Source organism: Equus quagga, chromosome 1 (genome assembly GCF_021613505.1).
Source record: "Equus quagga isolate Etosha38 chromosome 1, UCLA_HA_Equagga_1.0, whole genome shotgun sequence".
Lineage (NCBI taxonomy): Eukaryota > Metazoa > Chordata > Mammalia > Perissodactyla > Equidae > Equus > Equus quagga.
The window spans coordinates 97,649,054-97,663,685 of NC_060267.1; the positions used below are offsets into that span (position 1 = coordinate 97,649,054).

The 14,632-nt window shown below is 39.0% G+C and overlaps 1 long non-coding RNA gene across 3 annotated transcripts in view; it reads right to left on the reverse strand.

The window, feature by feature from the left end:
- Nucleotides 1-1,612: 1,612 nt before the first annotated feature.
- The window catches only part of LOC124235537 (uncharacterized), a 16,270-nt gene continuing 3,250 nt past the window's right edge, over nucleotides 1,613-14,632 (reverse strand). The window contains exons 4-5 of one of the 3 annotated variants that reach the window (XR_006887512.1): nucleotides 2,988-3,175; nucleotides 1,613-2,162 (exon numbers count right to left, since the gene is read on the reverse strand). This is a non-coding gene — a long non-coding RNA (uncharacterized LOC124235537). Of the gene's footprint in view, nucleotides 2,163-2,987; nucleotides 3,176-10,851; nucleotides 13,621-14,632 lie in introns of those variants that run through there. The other 2 variants (XR_006887514.1, XR_006887511.1) reach the window with 2 other exon arrangements.

The window sequence follows — 14,632 nt, forward strand, 5'->3', positions numbered from 1 at the left end:
TTCTTCCAATCCATGTGCACGGAATGTCTTTCCATCTCTTTATGTCATCATCAATTTCTTTCAAGAAAGTCTTGTAGTTTTCATTGTATAGATCCTTCACTTCCTTGGTTAAGTTTATCCCAAGGTATTTTATTCTTTTCGTTGCGATTGTGAATGGGATTGAGTTCTTGAGTTCTTTTTCTGTTAGTTCATTGTTAGTGTATAGAAATGCTACTGATTTATGAATGTTGATTTTATACTTTGCTGTAGTTGTTGATTATTTCTAATAGTTTTTCTATGGATTCTTTGGGGTTTTCTATATATAAGATCATGTCGTCTGCAAACAGCGAGAGTTTTACTTCTTCATTACCATTATTTGGATTCCTTTTATTTCTTTTTCCTGCCGAATTGCTCTGGAATATTTCCCAACTTTTTATCAAAAGTGTTAAACATACAGAAAAGCTGAAAGACTACCACATTAAACACCTGTGTATCTGTATAGTCCAACCTAGATAACAATTATTAAAACGTTGCAAGGCTGGCCCCATGGCCGAGTGGTTAAGTTCTCATGCTCCTTTTCAGCAGCCGAGGATGTCACCAGTTTGGATCCTGGGCCCGGACCTAGCACAGCTCATCAGGCCATGTTGAGGCGGTGTTCTACATAGCAGAGCCAGAAGGACCTACAGCTAGAATATACAACTATGTACTGGGGGTCTTTGGGGCAGAGAAGAAGAAGAAAAGATTGGCAACAGATGTTAGCTCAGGGCCAATCTTTAAAAAAAAAATACAAATAAAATGTTGCCATATTTGTTCTCTCTTGATCTATCTCTGTTCTGTCATTTGATTGTCAATGCTTCACTCCCAAATACTTCAGTCTGCATGCCCTGAGAAGAAAGAAAATCTACAAACCATAATGCCATTATCACATCTAATAAAATTAACAATAATTCCATATCATCTACTATCCCATCTTTACTTAAATTTCTCCAATTATCCTACGAATACCTTTTACAGCATTTTCTTAAAGTGGGATCCAATCTACATTTATTCATTGCATTTGGTTATTGTAGCTTTTTAGTCTCTGTGGGTCTAAAACAGTTCCCCTCCCTTGCTTTTCCTTTCTTTTTTTTTTTATGGCATTGACTTCCTGAAGAGTCGGGGTTTGTTTTATTGTAAAATGTCCCACATTCTGATTTGCCTGATCTTTCCCTATTAGAGTTATCAGGGGGGAGGAAATTCCCCCCTCTATCCCCCTTGAGTTCTTATGGCTGGACTAATAAAATTGACACAAGACCAGATTCACAGAAAGAAACAATTTAATATGTACATATTGGAGATCATAAAAAATGATGCTCTCTGAGATGAGCAAAGCAGGCTGCTTTTATATCCTATTACATAAAGAAATAATAAATTTGTGAGGAAATGACAGGACAAAGAAACTTAAGTTTGGGTATGTAATTAGTGAGGAACTTAAGCACAGTTTAGGCTTGAGGTAGTAAATTAGTAAAAGTAACAAAGTGGTTTTTTTTTTAAAGATTTTATTATTTTTTTCCTTTTTCTCCCCAAAGCCTCCCAGTACATAGTTGTATATTCTTTGTTGTGGGTCCTTCTAGTTGTGGCATGCGGGACGCCACCCCAGCGTGGCTTGATGAGCAGTGCCACGTCCACGCCCAGGATTCGAACCAATGAAACACTGGGCCGCCCGCAGCGGAGCACGCGAACCCAACCACTCAGCCACGGGGCCAGCCCCAACAAAGTGTTTTTATACAGGATTCTTGACCTGACTTCCCTAGCCCTGGTGATAAGGATGTCTCTGTCTCCTGGTGTGGAGAGGGTACCTTTCACAAGAGAGATTCATTTCCTGCTTTCAGGGGGAACAGAGAGAGAAGGGGGAAATGCCCTTTGTGATTGGCTGCTTCTCAAGTAAGCTTAATTCAAAATAATCAAAATACTATTGTGGGATATTTTGAGCTGGCCTGCCCTGGGCCACAATAGTTCCCTCCTCTGAAACTTCCCTGAACGTTTCACATAGTAAAAGTTGAGCTGGTAGCTTGTTCTATTATTTCATTGACTAGGCCAGTTTAGTTAAATAGTCGTATCTCATTTCAGGAGGTGGTGATGCAGATGGGCTTCCAAAGTTAGTTTTATGGCGCAAGCAATTAGTTATTTAATAGAAGGCATTTCTATGGAAACAAAGAAAAACAAAGGTTAATGTTTGGAGAAAATTACAAACCAGTTTCTGAGCCTAGGGGGCAGCCAGTCAAGGATTTTTCTAGAAGTCAGGGTAAAAGTATATTTTTCAGTTTTAAATGTCTCTGATGATGTCATTAGTGTCCAGGTAAACCTGAGTGGTCTACACAGCAACAGGCATAAAGATTGTTTAAACACTGGCCACTGTGGTTCTCTCTTAAGTTTATATCAAACTGTTTAGCTTCAGTTTGCACGGCTTCAGGGAAAAGGGAAGCTTGAGTTCTCAATGATTCTGAGTCAAAAGTGGGAGAAAAATTGGAAATGTTAGTTTGGAGAGTTGTAGCCAAATGTTTTGGGAAACCAGAAGAATTTAGGGTTCAGTCCAGTTTCCAGGTAAATAACAAAACTTCAAGGAAAATTAACAGCACTAGACTCTCCTATCTAAAAGTGTGTATTATAGTTTCTACTGAAACATAACTTTTCTCTCTGAAATCACTCTCATTTTTACCAAAGATAGTCAAATCAAGACTAACTTGTTTGCAAATAAGTCTAGTTATGGTAAAGTTGGCTTAGTTATTTGAATAAGTGCAACAAGCATAGCAATTGATCATATAGGCTCTTTTAATTGCTTTGCTGGAAGTTTGCATAAGGAATCTCTAGATTAAACTTTTAATAACCTCTTGAGGCTAAGTCAAACCAAATACCTACCACCAGATTCTACCTGCACTACCTATAGATATGGGAGAATTCCCCTTTTTGAGGCTACCAACATATCTTGAGGTTCCTGCACCTGCCAGGAAGTGACCTTCTTTACTCACCTGGTTAGGTTATTTGGAACCCTGTGAGTAAGGCACCAGGCTGTTTTTCCAAAGGGTTTTATCGGCTCCATAGAATCAATCTTAGTTCTTTAAAGCTGTTCGGTCATATCTAAGTTTATGCATGTCTCTCTCAAATATGAAATTCCAGTCAAAGCCTTGGTAATGTAACCACTGTTTCCAATTGTGTCCTGTTACAAGGAAAACAGATTCTTACCAAACTTATGCAAATAAATATATTGTCATGAAAATAAGAATACTCAAGAGAGTTTCTAAATTCTCAAGGGATCAGGTAGAGAGAAAAAGTAAATGTTTCAATTCTGCTAACAAAGGTGTAATTCACCAAATTGATGTAAGTCATAGACAGCTTAAGAGAAAAAGGAAAAAAGTTTCCTTAAATCTGGAAAAACAAAACATTTAAAAAACAGTAATTTTTCAGACAAAAGGTCATAGAAATTAAATCATCCTCACCAGTTAATTTACTCCCACGTAACTAACTCTTGTTCTGCTTGAATTCAGTTTTTTCATTAGTCCTCTGACCTTCTCTGATGATTGAGGGTGATAGGGACAGCGATAATCCCAAGAAGTTTGCAAGTTTTTTGTTAAGGCTTGTATGATTTGGCCAGTGAAATGGGTGCCTTCATCACTGGAGATTGTGGAAGGTGTACCCCAAATGAGAAAAAAATTCTCTAACAGTTTATTGTTGGTTTGAGGGCATAAGTTTTGCAGCAAGAGAAGGTTTCAGCCCATCCAGAAAACATACGTACAATAACAAGAACATATTGATGACCTGTACTAAGTGGGAATAGAATGAAGTCCAGCTGCAAGTGCTCAAGGGACCCAGACGGAGGAGTTCTGAGGCCTCAAGGGACAAAAATAGTTTTTTCTAGGGTGTGTAAGGAAGGCAAAAACTGAAAAATGGGGTTTGCCAGCGATCCAGGAAGAGCCAAGTGGCCGTACTGGGTTTCTCATAGCCCCCACTGTTTGTTTAATTTGCAGCCATTGTTTACCCAACTTAATTTCTCTGATTCAGGAGCAAACTGTTTGTATATTATAAGGTCATTAGGATGGGAAAAGTTTGGCAATGAGGGGTCATTTTTGCAGAAGCAGAATGGACTTCATCTATGTGTGCTACAATCTTTATAGATTCTGTTGCTGCTGTCATTGCATGAAAATCAGCCAGGGCATTTTTCTGATACTCAGGTTCAGTTCTTTTAGTGTGAGCCTCAATTTTGATGATAGAGACCCAGTTCAGTCTTACAAATTTCCTTTCTATAAAGCATTTTTGCAAAAGCATCAGATAACTATAAATTACAAAAGACTTAAAAATGGGTCAGTATAACACAATTGACAATAAAATTGGTTATTTCTGTGACATGGAACATTTTAAGATAATAATTAGAATTACGATTAATAACATTAGACTAGGGCATATCAGAATTTTATGAATTTCACACAATTTCTGGAACTCTTTTAAAAGTATAGATGAAACATAAAGAAGGCCTAATGTTACTTCTTATTTGACAATACTTCCCATGTCATTTAACATGACAAATAAGCCTAATTAGTTTAATATCTTCCTTTTTATAAGGAGAGAGAAAACATCCTTAGAAATGTTCCAGGGGCTCTCTGAAAAACTTCAAAGTCAGTTGAGGTCAAAAGACTTCATTTATAATTTGATTTTGGGAAATTTGTCAAAAATATCAAAGAGGTTTTAAAACATTTGGTCAAATAGGATCATAGGTCACTATGAAACAATACTTAGTTATCCATTTAGCCAAAGTGATAATAAAAGATTTTAAAGGCAATTACAGAAGCTTACATAGCTGTTCACAAAACTTGGCTCTTACAGTTAAGAAGGTTCAGATTTTTTGAGTAATCAAAGATCTAATATAGCATGGAAAATCATCTTGATAAAACATAAAATCTTTGCTTTCCTTTCATAATCTCTTATCAAGAACAGATTAATATTCCAAGAAAGCTTTGTTCTTTTAAGAGATGGAAAGAAAATTTAATTTTAGTTTACATAAGTACACTATTGATATTTAGGCTTATTTTTTAAATTCTTATAATAATTTAATTTTAGCTAATTTGACCACATAAGGTAAGATTTTTTCTCTCTCTCTTCCCCACTTTCTATTTAATTTGTACTTTTAACACAGGAAAAAAAAACAAATTTTAATTTTGTACCAGCTTACTTTTGATATTAAAACTCATTTGCTTCATTCAGCAAAATACCCTCAAGGTCCATCCATGTTGTCACAAATGGCCAGATTTCATCATTTCTTATGGCTGAGTAGTAGTCCATCGTGTATAAATACCACATCTTTATCCATTCAAATACCATATGATCTCACTCATAAGTAGAAGATAAACACAACAACGAGCAAACACATAGCATTGGAGATTGGATTGGTGGTTACCATAGGGGAAGGGGGGAGGGCAAAAGGGGTGATTAGGCTCACATGTGAAGAGATGGAATATATTTGTTTTTCGGGTGGTGAACATGATGTAATCTACAAAAAATTCAGAATATATTATGATGCACATCTGAAAATAAATAAATTAATTAATTAATTAAAATAAATAAAATAAATAAAACTCATTGACTTAATTAAAATCATTCTGATTTTAGTTCACCTTGACCACTCATAAAATGTCTTTCCAAAGATTCTTTTTACATAAACCTTGTATAACTTTCTATGTCATTGTAGTTTGTCCCTGTTCTCTTTTTCATTCAGAGATAACCAGATGTATTTTGGGACAAAAATATTTTTCTTTCCTTCAACAAAAATACTTCTCTATTTTTCATATCTTTTTTTTACCAAAAACACGTCAGAGAAGGGAAAGCTTCTCCCTTCCTTTCTTTGTCCTCCTGGCTGGTCAAATGATTATATAACAGACTAATAGGAGTAAAACCAACGTATTCTGTGCATGCAGGGAATCCACATTAATACAAGATTCCAAAGACAGACTGGCAAATTGAGGTACACATGTCATTGTGGACTAAGGAGAAAGGGGTTGGGGGTCTGGGACTTCAGAAGGAAAGAAGACAATTCACAGGTAGGTGAAAAACAGCAACTGTTTGGAAAAAAGTGTTTGGCCACACAGAAAGAGAAGAACAGAGATAGTGCCTGATAAATAGGCTTTTCTAGGATCCTCCCTGTAGACCACCTCGTGCATGTGAGGCTAAGGTGACAGCTCACTTCCTGAGACAGGTTTTTTTCTATGAATTCCTCCAGGCAGGGAAGGAGCAGGGAAAAGCTCTTCTTGAGTTTTTTGGGCTTTAATTGTCTTCAACTCAAAATAATCCACAAGCCAAAGTGGTATGGTTTAAGGTGGCCTGCCCTGCACCTCTTCATACACATCTTATTTTTCTTGCATACAGAGATTTTTAGTAGCTTTAATTACATTTATTAATTAGAATTCTTAACCCTGAGAAACCTTAATTCCTAGTGGAAACTAATAAGTAAGCAATTGTGAACTTTATGTTATACCCGCATTCTTTAGACTGGCAAATTTATGAATACATTTTATAATTTCTAGAAACATATTTTTTATAATGTAATCTTGCAATGTGGCACAGGACATGTTTATTAAAAGACCCAAATTTATCTTTAGTTTTTCTGCAATAGGAAGCCAAAAGTAGATAAACCTCTGTTCTGTAATTAATGTTTTACTATTTTATCTTATCTGGAAATGATGTAGATATTCAATGAATTTCCCATCATTTAACTTTGCAAAACTCTAAAGTTTCAAGTTACAAAAAAACTAGGGGGAAGCTATTTTAAGTACACATACCATAAAACATAATTATTGCACCTAAAATTTTTATTTCATTTACATCTATATAACTTATTTGTTCTTAAAAATCATACTTAGATTATTCACAAAAATTTCATGAGACATTAAAGCAAACTATTATCTTAAATTATTTTATTCTTGGTGATAGATTTTGTAACAGAAATAACATGAGCTTATTTTACTAATAACCCAGGTAGAATAAAAGTTGCCTGTATGCATCATATCCAATGCTGACAATTCTGAAGACATGCCTATTTTAATTAAATCAACAAACTTAAAGTTTTTATTTACCAAATATTATTTTATATAATGTTAACTTGAAAAACATTTGGATTAGTTTCTACTACATTTAGAAATAATTTACATAAGTGCTTACTTTAACCAAATAGAGCTCTTTCAGAAATTAATTTTGCTAACACCATCTGGAGGTAGAAAAATTATCATGTGTATATAACATATATCCATAGACATACATAGATACATAGACAGACACAAGCAGAGACTTTAAATAGTTTTTGTTTTGAAATTTTAGCAATGAAATAGGTATGATAATGCAAAACTCACCAGTTTATAAATAGCTGTGTTTCTAGCAGATGGAATAAATTTACCTGCATAAAAGTGGGGTTTTTTCTTAATTTTTGTGGAGAAGACTTTTAAGATTTATATTTGCCCTAGATAAAGAAGCTGTGAATTACATTTTGGAAAGACAGCCTTTCCAACAGCTTGCCTTTTAAAACAGAATACTTTCCCCTTTATTTTTCTTTAACCCCAGGCTTTACTGATTGAGTTAGCCAAGCTTAGTCTTAGGCAATTGTGGGCTGTTATCTCCTGGAGTGTTTACATTCCAAAGACATGGTCAAATTTACAAATTCAAAGGACATAGAGAAAAAAATGCAAGTTTTCTCCTAGGACTTTCGTAATTGCTATCTAAATTTTCCTTTTTTCCTTAAGTGTAGGAAAATTGTATTTCCAATGTCCTGATTTTTTTTTTAAACATAGCCAATATAATAGATCCAAGTTTGGCCATTGATGAGTAGAATCTTTTTTTTCTTTTTTTTTTTTTGGTGGGGAAGATTTGCCCTGAGCTAACACTTGTTGCCAATCTTATTCTTTTTGCTTGAGGAAAATTGTCCCTGTGCTAATCTTCCACTATTTTGTGTGTGGGATGCCACCACAGCATGACTTGATGAGTGGTGTGTGGGTCTGTACCCAGGATCCAAACCTGCAAACCCTGGGCCACCAAAGCAGAGTGCGCAAACTTAACCACTATGCCACCAGGCTGGCCCCAAGTAGAATCTTAATAGCAACTCAAACCGATAAAATTTTTTATGACTTAACCAAAGGTGCAAGAGGCATCCCCATAGGAGAGTGTGAAGGACGCAGCTCTTACAAGATCCAGAAGGTTTATTCCCAAAGGCTGGTCTAAGGAAGTGAAGACGTTCATGGCATAGGCAGTAAGGATGATGTAGTGAAAACACTGTCTCCAGTCTCCCACAGAAACATGGGACACCTCCAGTCACAAAACCACTAATTTGTGACACCAGGTAGGCACTACTGGAATGGAACTTTTCCAGTACTAACAGCCAATGAAGGTTGAGGTGACAAAAGCCCCTTACAGACTGTGACCCCTTATGACAAATTCCCCTGAGAGCAGGCACAGCTGGACAAAAAGAGTGGTGCTTGTGACTTTGTGTCTCAGAACCCCAGTCTATTCAACTGACCCGCAGGTGCACTCCGGTAATGCACCTTCCAGAGAAAATATCCTCACTGGTCATAAAGCCAAGCTCTCAAGACATAGAATAAGATGGAAGAGAAAAACCTCATCCAGTTTTTACATAGAGGACGCAAGGTAAAGTTTGTCTAAATAGACGTTGGTCTGGTGAGAACTGTAAACCTCACCAGTCTGTGAGGCCAGCTTGAAAACAGGCTTAGAAAGGACATGTACCTGCTGTCCTGCCCTATGGTTCTGCCTCATTACGACAAACAACACAATAGAGAGAGATAAAAGAAAACAATGAGCATCTCTGGGAAGAAAGAATCAACAAAAATCAAGAGTACTCATCCAAATTTATCAGTCACTAGGCCCCAAGAAACTAATTCTACAAATATTTTCTCCTGTCAATCTAAATTGAGAGAGAAGAAGAAAAGGTTTTCACCACTTTAATTTCCATCAGACCCACAGACAGAGATCTGGGAGGCTGACGTGGTAAGAAAGTTCACTTTTTCTTGCTGGTTTCTGTGTCAGGTAACCCAGCATCTCTTAGTTGCAGTAGTTACAGGGAGAACACAGTTTCCCAGTAGGTGACGTTCTTGGATGGCTTGCCAAAACCGTCAGGGAGGAGGAAATTCCCCCCTCTGTCCCTTTGAGTCCTTAGGGTTGGACTAACAATAAAACTGATACAAAACCAGATTAACAGGGAAAAAACCCAACTGAATATGTGCATATGGGAGGTCATAAAAGTGATGCTTTCTGAGATGGGCAAAGCAGGCTGCTTTCATGTTTTTTCACATAAAGAAATATTAAATTTGTGAGGAAAAGACAGGACAAAGAAACTTAGGTTTGATTTACATAATTAGTGAGGAATTTAAGCAGAGTTTAGGCTTGAGGTAGTAAATTAGTAAAAGTAACAAAGTGCTTTTATACAGGATTCTTGACCCTGAATTCCCTACCTCTGGTGGTAAGGATGTCTCTGTCTCCTGGTGTGGAGAGGGTACCTTTCACATGGGAGACTTATTTCCTGCTTTCAGGGGGAACAGAGAGAGAAGGGGGAAATGCCCTTTGTGATTGGCTGCTCTCAAGTAACTTTAATTCAAAATAATGAATATTTTGCCATTGTGGTATATTTGGGAGTAGTCTCCTGCGCCCCAATAGGGTCATTTAACTTGTTCCTCTACCCTGCTGAATCTCTTATAAACTGGAAATTAAGTCTTGGGGTTTATTGAATTCAGGTTAAAAGTTTTGGGCAAAAACAGTTCATATGTGTGTTTTCTTCATGTTGCATCCCAGCTGAGGCACCCAGTGTAAAATTATTCCGCTATGAATGATGCTAAGTGTGGCCACGCAGTAATGATGGTGACTGGCAGAGCTCTCCACTGGAAAGCATAAAGTTTTCTCTGCATATTTTGGTAAAGGAGAACTGTGCAGACTACCAACACCGCCGACTACCAAAACCCGTCAACTGAATATCGGTTCACAAAATGCAGGCCATCCATGCGATGGTACACTCTGCAGCTACAAGGAAGGCTTCCCTGGGGCCAAGGCATACTCAGGGCTACACAGCGTGATTTTTATATGTAATATTGTGATGGGGAAGATTTTTTCTAAGCATGATATCAAACTTAGAACTCAGGAATTAAAATATTCACAGATTTCACTATATTCAAGAGTTAAATTATCCCAGGAATGGAAGGCGGTCCAACATAAGGAAATCACTGTAATCCACCACATTAGCAGAATGAAGGGCAATAACCACTTGATCATCTCAATAGATGCAGGAAAAGCATGGGACAAAATCCAACACTTTTTCATGACAAAAACCACTCAGAAAACTAGAAATAAATGGGAACTTCCTCACCATGATAAAGGGAATTTATGAACAAGCACAGCCAACACCACACTCAATGGTGGAAGGCTGAAAGCTTTCCCTCCTAAGATCAGAAGCAAGACAAGGGTGCCTATTCAGGATTATAGTGGAAGTTCTAGCCAGAGCAAATAAGCAGGAAAAAGAAATAAAAGGCATTCAGATTGGGAAGGAAGAAGTAAAACTATCCTTATTCACAGATGATATGATCCTATGTATGGACAATCCTAAAGAATTTACAAAACAACTACTAGAACCAATAAACAAATTTATCAAAATTGGAAGATACACAAGATCAATATATAAAATTAAATTGTTTCTATAGATCAGCAATGAATAAGCTGAAAAAGAAATTAAGAAAATGATTCCATTTATAACAGCATCCAAAAGAATGAAATAACTAGAAATAGATTTAAGCAAAAGAATGAAAGATTTGCACACTAAAAACTACAAACATTGCTGAGGGAAACTGAAGAAGACAGAAATAAATGGAAGCATCAGTTGGAAAATGTTCATCAATTGGAAGAATTAATACTGCTAAAATGTCGACACTACCCGAAGCAACCTACAGATTTAATGTAATCCCTGTCAAAATTCCAATAGTCTTTTTTGCAGAAATGAAAAAGACAGCTCTCAAATTCATACGGAAGTGCAGGGGGCCCTGAATAGCCAAAAACATCTTGTCAACAACCTAAATGTAAGAGCTAAAACCATAAAACTCTTAGAAGAAAACATGGGGCAATGGGTTCTCAGATGCGACGCCAAAAGAAAAGCAACAAAAAAATAGATAAATTGGATTTCAGTAAAATTAAAATTTGGGGGCATCAAAGGACATTCTCCAGAAAATGAAAAGACAACCTATAGAATGGGAGGAAACATTTGCAAATCACATATCTGATAAGGGCCTACTGTCCAGTATATATAAAGATCTATTATCAAAAACAAAAACACGAACAAACCAATTCTAAAAAGGGCAAAGAACTTGAAGAGACATTTTTCCAAAGAAGTTGTATAAATGGCCAATAAATGCGTGAAAATATGCTCAACATCATTAGTCACTAGGAAAATGCAAATCAAAGCCACAATGAAATACCACTTCACACCCAATAGGAATTTTAAAAAACAACCCAGAAGATTACAAATATCGGCCAGTGTAATGGTCTGAATGTTTATGTTCCCCCAAAATTCATATATTGGAGTCCTAACCCCTGATGAGATGGTATTAGGAGTTAAAGCCTTTGAGAGGTACTTAGGTCATAAGATTGGGGCCCTCACAAGTGCAATTAGTGCTTAATAAAAGAGACCCCACAGAGCTCTCTAGCCCCCTCCACCAGGTGAGGACACAGTGGGAAGGCTCCAGTTATGAACCAGGAAGAAGGCTCTCCCCCATCCATGCTGGCACCCTGATCTTGGACCTCCAGCCTTCAGAATTATGAGAAATAAAATTCTGTTGTTTATATTCTACCCAGTCTGCGGTATTTTGTTGTTATAGCAGCCTGAACAGACTAAGATAGCAAAGAAGTGGAGAAATTGGAACCCTCGTATGTTGTTGGTGGAATGTAAAATAATGCAGTTGCTGTGTATGATGTGTTTAGTGGCTCCTCAAAAAGTTAAGCATAGAATAAACACGTGACCCCGCAATTCCACTTCCAGTCACATGCCCAAAAGAACCTCCCATCCAACCAGACACACGTTCACGGCAGCACTATTCACAATAACCAAAAGGTGCAAACTGCCAGAATGCCCATCAAGGGACGAGTGAATAAACAATTTATTTGTGATACGCCAACAATGGAATATTATTGACCACTAATCTGGGAAATCTCAACTGAGTATACTGCAATTCAGCTCTAATGCTAACCACCTGGAGTTGGCGTCAGACTCCCCGGGCCAAGGACACTGTCCAAAGGATTGCCCCCACTTCAGTGCCAGGTGCCAGTCTCAGGGGATCCCCAGGCCGCCATGCTTCTGATTGACTGGCTATAAACTCAGGAGTTCTTGTGATCCTTTTGGGTTCGATAATTCGTGAGAATGACTCACAGAACTCAGGAAAACACTGTCCTTGTGATTGCAGTTTTGTTATAAAGGGTGCAGATCAGGAGGACCAGGGACATGGAGAGAGGCGTAGGCAAGTCAGAGAGGTGACACAGAGCTCCTGTGCGCTCTCCCCTGGAGCGTGGTGTGTCACCCTCCTGGCACGTCCCCGTGCTCACCAACCAGAAGCTCCGCTGAGCTTCAGCGTCCAAAGTTTTTGTGGGGGTTTCATTACATAGGTGTATTGATTAAATCATCAGACACATTACTGAACTCAATCTCAAGCCCCCCTCAACTCTCAGGTGGAAAGTCCCAGCCCTCCAGTTGTGCGGTCGGCCATTCTGGGGACCAGCCCCTGTCCTGACGTCATCTAGGGGCCTGGGCCGCCTCATCAGAATGACAAAGACACTCCTATCACTCCGGAAATCCCAAGTTTTAGACGTTCATCCCCTGGGACAAAGATCAGACAAATTGTTTTTTATGCCACAGTCCTCCTTCACAGAGGACAGGAACAAAATACCGAGATGTGGGTGAACTTCAAAGGCATTTTGTCAAGTGAATGATGTCAGACACAAAAGGTCACATATTGTAGGATTCCTTTTATCCGAAATATCCACAAGAAGTAAACCCATGGAGACAGAGCACAGATTGGTTGTTGCCAGGGCCTGGGGAAGGGAAATGGGAAGAAACCACCCAGGGGGTACAGGGCTGAGTTGTCGAGCCAGTCCTGAAGCCCTAGCTCTCAACTCCTTGTCAGGTGAGATAATAAACATGCTTTCCGCCCAGGAGTCTGCCCATTGACTCTTCCCTTACTTGCAGCTGTAGGCACCCAGGAGATACATGCCAAGGTGGCCCAGGCAAGACCAAGTTCATGGGCATCCCTTCAGGCTCCCGGCTCCCAGGAAGAGGGAGTTGCTCAGAAGGCAGGCCTGCAGTGCCAACACTGCCCTCCCCAAGCCTGTGTGAGCAGAGCTCGTGGTGCTGAGGTAGATGGTCTCAGGACGCGCTGCTGGGGAGGGGCTCTTCGTCCTCTATGAGTCGTGTGAGGCACGGAGCACTCTGGAAGGGGATCTCGAGGGTTTGTGCTCTGGTTATTCACTTTATTCTCCCTGTGCTCTCATCCTGCTCTATCCTGCTTCCCCAGGTGGCTAAACACAGACTCCATCATCCAGACTTCCTCTGGCTTCCAGGCAGTTTGGGCCTGTGGGTGGAGGTGCCTGGAGAGCAGGAGGGGAGAGGTGAGGGGGGCTAGTCCCCTCAGTGCCTCTCCATCTCACTGTAGCTCTGACAGTTGCTGCTTCCTCTACAGCCAGTGTTCCCGCTGGGAAATCCCCTTTGAGTGTCTCCAGCCATCACGGGTCCAGGAAACCCACGCCCTCCTCGCTCTTCCAGAACGAGAGCTAACAGGTCCCGGCAGCACCAGCCCCAGCTGGCCCCTCACCCTGCGCTCATCTCAGCAAATCACCCCTTCACTTAGTTCTCTCCAGTTCACCTCTGTAAGGGTGCCACTGTCTCCTGCTGACACTTGGCCTGATACGTCACCTATGCAACTCCTTAGATGCAAAAGGAAAAATGAAAAAGTGTACCTTACTGCCAGTTATGCTATCTTTATCTTCTCTGAAGTTGCCACAGGACCCACAGAGAGTCACGGCTGCTGAAGGGGGTGGGCAGTGGGGTCCCTGCGTCAGTAATAAGGTGAGGAAGCAAATGGCAGTGAAGTGTGTATAATAGGATTCTGTTCCACTTAAGTATTTAGATAGATAGATGATAGATAGATGATAGAGAGAGAGAGAGATAGAAAGACAGAGAGAGAGAGAGAGATGATAGCTAGCTAGATAGATTGATGATAGATGATAGAGAGATAGAGAGAGAGATAGACAGACAGATAGATAGATAGATGATAGATGATCGAGAGATAGACAGAGAGAGAGAGATGATAGATGATAGAGAGATAGATAGACAGACAGACAGATAGATAGATAGGTAGATAGATGATAGAGAAAGAGATACAGAGAGAGAGAGAGAGATGATAGATGATAGAGAGATAGAGAGATAGATAGATAGATAGATAGATAGATAGATAGATAGATGAGAGAGAGAGAGAGATAGAAAGATAGAGAGAGATGATAGATAGATAGATTGATGATAGATAGACAGATGATAGAGAGATAGATAGACAGACAGATAGATAGATGATAGAGAAAGAGATAGAGAGAGAGAGAGAGAGAG